Source organism: Miniopterus natalensis, chromosome X (assembly GCF_054644295.1).
Source record: "Miniopterus natalensis isolate mMinNat1 chromosome X, mMinNat1.hap1, whole genome shotgun sequence".
Taxonomy (NCBI): Eukaryota; Metazoa; Chordata; class Mammalia; order Chiroptera; family Miniopteridae; genus Miniopterus; species Miniopterus natalensis.
In genome coordinates, this window is record NC_142103.1 from 30,427,505 (window position 1) to 30,435,738 (window position 8,234).

At 34.2% G+C, this 8,234-nt stretch overlaps 1 pseudogene; it reads right to left on the reverse strand.

Moving 5' to 3' along the window:
• Positions 1 to 7,417: 7,417 nt before the first annotated feature.
• On the reverse strand, positions 7,418 to 7,744 carry LOC107524021 (large ribosomal subunit protein eL37-like; annotated as a pseudogene).
• Positions 7,745 to 8,234: the final 490 nt, after the last annotated feature.

An 8,234-nucleotide genomic window follows, 5' to 3' on the forward strand; every position in this document is an offset into this window, starting at 1 on the left:
GGGACCCTTCGGTCTGTGGGCCGACGCTCCAACCACTGAGCCAAACTGTCTAGAGCCCAGGTATTGTGCTTCTTAATTCTAGAATTTCCATTCTATGTTTCTTTTTAATCGATTCAGACACCCTAGAGAAATTCTCCATATTTTCATCGATTTTTTACATCTTTCAGTTGATTTTGCTGAACATATTAGCCGTAGCTACTTCATGGTCCTGTTTTGCTCTTGCCAATACCTGGATCATCTCTGGGCCTTTTTCTGTCACTCTCCTTTATCCTGGATCTTGGCGATTTGGCGCTTTCCTGGACGTGCCTTTTACGCTCCTGCTCAGTGTCAGACCTTATGTAGGAAAATGTGTCCCTTATTTGAGTGATACACTTTTCCTTCTGAAGAGTTTATTCTTTTCTTGCAAGGCGGATAGGATCGAGGCCTTTAACAATTCACCCAGAAATAGAGCTCCTTTGAGGCCGAGCTGTGGTCCCTGTAAGTCTCCGGCTGCCTCTGATCACTTGGTCTTCAGTATAACCCCCTGGCGGCCACCACCAAGGGCCAAGAATTGACCGATACCCCTCTCTACCCGGCAGATATATGTCCCCATAGCACCATAAGGTTGCTAAAAACTCTAGAATGGTTTCCCAAAGGCTTTCTGCTTAGCTCCTTAATTACCCTTTGGCACCACACAACTTTAGATGTTGGCAAATCTTATTAGTGAAAACCTGGACCCTCCAGTTTTTGCTTTTGGTCTCCTCTGTAGCCCAAAGAAGTTCCCCAAAACTCTGCCCTTTTATTTTGTGCTTTATAGTAGAGGCTCTCTATTGGGGTGGGGAATAGGGAAGTGGAGGGCCAGACTCTCATCCTTTTTGCCTTATGCTCGGTATTAGCAAATGTCTGGAGAAAAAAATTGTATGGATGCAGAATGTGAGCTCACCTCACCTCTGTGTGGATGCCTCTTCTCCACAATCTTAGCTCCTAAAGTTCCGGTTGCCTCACTGGCTCTCTGATGCAGATTATCTATCATCTATCATCTATCTATCATCCTTTTATAAATCTAAATTTAAATTAAATTATATATGTAACTATATCGTGTTTACATATATGCCTACGCATGTGTGTGCTTCATAGATTTTTTCGGTTGTACAGGAGAGTTTCTATGATACAAGCTATTCCATTTTTGAACAAATTAACATTTCTCAAACCTGTATGTATGTCAGTATTATCTCAAGAATCTTATTTTAAAAATACAGATTTTCAGTTCTCCCCTAAACTAAATGAACCAGTATGTCATAATATGGGACTCTGAGGACTGACTACTGTAAAACAAACAAACAAAAAACTCTGGGTGATATGTATGACTCCATTCTGAGACTAGCAATTAGGTATAGGTGACCGTGAATGCCTTTTCCAGCTCCAACATGTAATGGTTTTATTATATATATTTTTATTAAGATGAGAAATGATAAAGCTTAGGAGTTCGACTACGTGCGCATTTCACTTTGGGTCAGTAAAAAACTTCACTTTGTTCATCTAACCTTTTCCAAAAATGTAAAATAACTGTCTTTTGTTGTACATGATTTCAAAGTCAAACAAAACTCTATAAAGCATTTGGTTTTATCAGCATTTCTGCTAACATCACAGCCCTCAGGGGTTCTTAGTTTTGTGGTTATCTGCCTTTTATTTACACATAAGTGAGAGAGTGCAATTTTCACATAATGGCTACAAAACAGATTAACAATTGTTTTCAGAAGTTTTGGTGACAATGCTTCCTCAGTAAGCTTTCAGTGACACATATGCATTTCCGTTTTATCTCTGCGGATGCATTTTTTCAATCACTGAAAACTTTAGTGATTAAGGTACTATAAGGAAAGGAAACTCATCTCCCAGAAGGAAGATACTGTGCCTACATGTTCATCATGATCCAGTGCTCAGCACAACACCATATGCTGGTCTTAAATAAAGGCCTTCAAATATTTAATGTTTATAGAACATGACTTCTTTCACACTATGATGCCCCTTTGCTGGGTAATTTAGCCCCAAATATTTCTTGTAATTTGAAGAAATGAGGATTATGTTTGGGTAATGTCCTCCAAAGCAATTATTTTCATGCTTCCAAATCGAAAGAGAACTTCCTCTCCAAAACAAAAGGTGTATGACTACAATTTGAAGTGCAATAGTATAAACTTTGGATGTGTGTTTGTGCCTGTGTGTGTGTATGTGTGTGTGTGTGTGCGCGCGCGCGCATGTGTTGAAAGAGAGAGACATACATAAACAGGCAGGACATGCAATGCTTATTTGTATCTAGCTGATTCTATCTGTGGGGTAAAATCTAAGCTCCCCTCTAGTTCCATGATCTGTCAGCATCTTCATTGGAGAAATTCTCTAGATGAAGAGTTAGGTTTCAAAATGTGAAGGAATGATACGAAGAAGAATTAAGGTAATATCTGATTGATAGATTGGTTGATAATGAAGTTATATTTTAAAACCTGGTACTCAAAAAGCCAAAGCAAAGGTAAAAAACAAAGCAATTATCTAGTAAATCTGTATGAAACCTGAGCATTCACCTAATTCACTTTCATTCAATCACCAAGCATTTGTTGAGTGCATGCACCTGAATTTTTTGTGCACTTTAAAGGAAATTTAAGTCTCTACTCATATATAATGAAAATAAGTGGAGAAAATTGGCCAGAAATCTTGTACAATCTCTGTGTCAGAGGTATTTAAAAGATCATCTAATCCAAGCCTTATAAAATATCTGAATTTACAATAGATCATCTAGCACCACTTAAAGAAGCATCTTTCATTAAAACAAAACAAAAAATACCCTCAAAAATTTAAAAGCTATCTTAATAGGCCTCCCTAAAACTTCTATCCCTTAGCACTAATTCTATACTGTGACCCATCAGTGGACACTGCTCATAGAGTTTGTTTCTGATTTTCCAAACTTGGGAGGTTGGAATGAAAAGATTGGGCAGGTTTCAACCAATTTATAGAAATAGTCTTATGAAGATTTTTTTTTTTATTGCTTTGTAAAAAGCAGAAGCCAAGACCATAGTAATGTTGAGAGTTTAGAGAGTGAGTAGGCTCAGGAATCAAAAAAAAACTTTGTGCTGTTCAGGAGGGGCCAGATAAAATAATGTTCTAATTTATTAAACTTGTCTTTTTGGAAAAGATAAAGTAGTTGAGACAAAAGTATAAGATCTTTTCTAATTTATCTGAGTTTTAGGAGGAAATGAGACAATGATAGATAAACCTCTTATTCTAATGTAACAGCCTTATGAAGAAAGACTAGTAAGGAGCTGGTTTTGCACTGATAGAAAATTTGGAGAGAATGTAAAACTTTGGAGTCTTGTATATGCAGCTTTATTCAGATGTAATTCATATACCATATGCTTTCTTATTTAGAGTCTATAATTTAGTTTTTTAAAGTATATTCATGTAGTTGAGTAACCATGACCACAATCTAATTTTAGAATATTTTTATCACCCCCCAAAAAATCCCACACCCATTAGCAATTACCCATATTCTCCCCCCCACACCCAGCCCTGGGCAACCAGTAACCTACTTGATCTGTATAAATTTGCCCACTCTGGACATGTTATAGAAGTGAAATCATACAGCAGATAGCCTTCTTGTATCTGGCTTCTTTTATTTAGTATAATGTCTTTGAGTTTTATCCATGTTGTAGCATCTGTCAGAACTTTATTCTTTTTTTATTGTCGAAAATAATATCCATTGCGAATATGAGCCACCGATTCTTTATCCACTCATCGGTTAATGAACACTTGTGCTGTTTCCACCTTTTTGACTATTATGAACAATGCTGCTATTAACATTTGTATGCATTTTTGTGTGTGCGAAGGTATGTATTTATTTCTCTGAGATATATACCCAGGAATGAAAGCGTTGGTCATATTGTCACTCTATGTTTAAGTTTTAGAGGAACTGCCAGACTGCTTTCCAAAATGGCTAAACAAATTTTCTATCCCACTAGCAGTGAATGAGGTTTCAGTAGTGCTCTTTCCTCTCCAAAATTTCTGTCTTTAAAAAAATAATAATCCTAGTGGGTGTAAAGTAGTATATATCATTATAAATTTGATTTCCATTTCCCTAAAGATTCATGATATTAACCATCTTTAATGTGCTTATTGGTCAGTCATATATCTTCTTTGCTAACATATCAGTTCATAACATTGCCCATTTTTTTTATTGAATCACTTGTCTTCTTATTACTATTAAGTGTATCAACTTTTGCATATTCTGGATAAACACCCTTTGTAAGATATGCTTTACAAATATTTTCTGCCATCATATGGGTTATCTTTTCACTTATTGATTATATAATTTTCATCACAAAAGTTTTTAATTTTTATGAAGTCCATTTTATTCACTAAAAATGGTTTTTCTCTATCAAAAGTCTTTATTGTGTGTTTATTTAATTAAATTATTGGGGTGACATTGGTTAATAAGATTACGTAGGTTTCAAGTGTACAATTATGTGACACATTGTCTGTAGATTGCATTGTGTGCCCACCACCCAAAGTCAAATCTTGTGTCACCAATATTTGACCCCCTCTACCCAAACTGAAAGCAAGAAATGAACAAACAAGAACAAACAAAAACTCAATTATTCATTTTTTGGGGTTTTTTGTGTGCTTTGGATTCATAGCTAGGAAACCACTACAAGATGAGAAAGTGTTACTCTTATGTTTTCTTCTAAAAGTTTTATTGTTTTAATGCTAACATTTAGTTTACAAGACATTTTGAGAGAATTTTTTTAATTTGCTGAGTAGGGGCTCAGTCATTATTTTATGTGGATATCCAGTTTTCCCGGCATGATTAGTTGAAAAGGTTGTTCTTTCTGAACCAAACTGTCTTGGCACTCACATATGAAACATAAACTGACCATAAATGTAAGGGTTTATTTTTAGTCTTTAAATTCTATTCCATTATATGTCTGTTCTTATGCCAGTATTGTACTGTCTTGATATCGGTAGCTTTTTAGTACGATTTAGAGAAGGAAAGTGTGAGCGAGTGTTACAAATCTCTTATTTTTCAAGGTTGTTTTGGCTATTCTGGCTTCCTTATAGTTACATATTAATTTTAGGATCTTCTTCTAAATTTCGTCTCAAAAGCCATTAGAGATTTTGATAGGAACTGCATCGAATCTGTATATCAGTTTGGGAGAATATAACCATCTTAATAATGTTGTCTTCCTATCCATAAACATGGGATGTCTTTCCATTTATTTTCATGTTCTTTCATTTCTTTCTATGTTTTGTAGTTTTTAGTGTACAAAACTTGTCCTTCTTTTGTTAAATTTACTCCTAGATATTTAATTATTTTTGATGCTATTGAAAAAACAATTATTTTCTTCACTTCATTTCTAGATTGTTCATTGCTAGTGTATATTTTGAGTGTGTCTTTCTTATGATTATGTCATCTGCAGACAAAGATAATTTTACTTCTTTCTCCCTAGTATGGATGCCTATCATTTCTTTTTCTTGCCCAATCGCTCTAGATAGAACACAAGTACAATGTTTAATAGAAGTGATGAGATCAGACACCCTTATCTTGTTTTTGATCTTTAAGGGAAAGCATCCAGGCCTTCATTATTTAAAACATGAAAATATGATGTCTGTTGTGGGCTTTTATATATGCCCTGTATCAGGATGAGAAATTTGCCTTCTATTTCTAGCTCAGTGAATGTTGTGTTAATCATGAAATCATGCTGGATTTGTTTCAAACCCTTTTAATGCATATAATGATAGGATAATATAGTTTTTGTTCTTTATTCTATTAATGTGGTACATTACCTTAATTTATTTTCAGGTATTAAACCAAATTTGCATTGCTGGAATAAATCCCACTTAATCATGGTATATAATCATTTCTTAATGCTATTGGATTTGTTTAATAACATTTTGTGAGAATTCTTATGTCATGTTTATGAGGGATATTGGCCTGTAGCTTTCTTCTATTTTAATGTTTTTGTCTGACTTCAGTATCAAGGAGGTACTGCCCTCATAGAATGAACTGGGAACTTTTGTATCCTCCTGTAGGAACTTGTAATCACATTATTTCTTCATTAAATATTTCATAGAGCTCACATTATGCCATTTGGGCCTATGCTTTACTGTGGGATGTTTCATTAATTACTAATTCAGTTTTTTTTTTACAAGTAATATTTTTTTTTTCAGATTTGATAGTTCTTATTGAAATAGTTTTGATAACTTGTGACTTTCTAGGAATTTTCCCTTTCATCTGAATTGTTAAATGTATTGATATAATGTTATTCATAGTATTCCCCCATAATCTTTTAAATTTCCAAGTGCTTAGTGGTTGTATCTTCTCTATCAAATCTAATTTGTATGGTTTGTGTCTTTTCCCTTTTTGTCTTCGTCTAGCTAAGGAATTGTCAAATTTGATCTTTTTGAAGGATTAGCTCCTGATTTCATTGATTTTATCTATTATTTTTTCTGTTTATCTTCCTTGAATTTTTGTTCTAATATTTATTAGTCCCTGCCTTTTGCTTATATTAAGCTTGGTGTGTGTTTTTTTCTAATATACTAATTTAAAGCTTTTGTTGCATCTCATAAATTTTAATTTCTTGTGTTTTTATTTTCATTCAGATAAAAATGCATTCTAATTTCCCTTGCAATTTCTTCTTTGAGCTATGGGTTATTTTGAAACATGTTGCATTATTTCAAATATTTTTGAATTTTCAATATTTCTTTCTGCTGTGTCTAGTTCCATTCCTTTTTGTTCTGGGATCATATATTCTGTGATTTAATTATTTTTTATTTACTGAATTTTTTTAAATGATTTATCATATGGTATATCTTGGAGAATATTCCACGCAGTCTTGAGAAAAGCATGTATTCTTATGTTATTAGATGTGATGTTTGATAAAAGACTGGTAGGTCAAATTGGTTGATAGTGTTGTGTAAGTCTTCTGTGTCATGCTGTTTTCTATTTAGCTGTTCTATCAATTATTGAGAGTGGAACATTAAAGCATCAACTCTTACTTTTAGATTTTCTATTTCTATCTTTAATTCTTTCAATTTGAGATTCATACTTGGAAGGGGCTATTGTTAGATGTATATATGTTTAAACTTGTTATCTGCATCTGCTAATTTGACTATTTTATCATTATAAAATGTATGCTGTTTCTAGTAAAAATGTTTGTCTTAAAACCTATTTTGTCTAATATTAATATATATACTTCAACCTCTCTTTTGGTTTCTTTTTTGCACCACATATTTTCCATCTTTTTACTTTCAAACTATTTGTGTCTTTGAATCTAAAATGTCTCTCTTGTACATAACATATTTTTTATCCATTCTTCCAATCTCAACCTTTTGATTAGAGTATTTAATTTATTTATATTTAATGTAGCCTTTTTTGGGTTTTTTTAAACCATGACATTTATTGCACAACTAATCATTGAAATCCTTTAGATGAACTGGATGCGGCAACAGCTGCCCTCTTGGGTTTAGGCATTGTTCCTTTGTGGAATCCATGCCTGAATCTGCGGTACACAATTTTTAGGTGCCTTATGTGACCAGTCTCTGTGGTGTTTCCTCGTTTAGCCTTGACACTCCAGTTATACTTCCTCTAGTGCTTAGCGGGGTAGCCGCACTTGCCGCAAGTAGACTTCTGAAGGTGGTAGGCCTTCGAGCCACAGCAGTGACACAGCGTGTGTATCTTGTTGTGGCGCTTACCCAACAATGACGTCCTCTTTGTCATCTCGCTTCTGCCTAATGTAGTTATTTTTAAGGTCAAATCATGTCTGCCTTTCTGCTATTTGTTTTCTGTGTTTTAGGTCTGTTTTCCTCAATTCTTGAATTACTGCCTTCTTTTGTATAGAGTAGTTATTTACTTGTTTACTATTTTAATTATCTTATTATTTTGTTCTATGTTTTTAAAGTTATTTTCTTATTATTGGTTGCCTTTGAGATTACACTTAGAATAAACTTAAAACAATCTAGTTCTTATTAATAATAATTTTAGCCCAGCTGGCATGGCTCAGCAGTTGAGCATCAACCTATGATCCAGGAGATTGAGGTTTGATTCCCAGTCAGGGCACATGCCCGGGTTGCGGGCTCAATCCCCAGTAGGGGGCGTGCAGAGGGCAGCCGATCAGTGACTCTCTCATCATTGATATTTCTATCTCCCTCTCCCTCTCCCTTCCTCCCTCTCTGGAATCAATAAAAATATATATTTAAATAACAATAATTTTGAT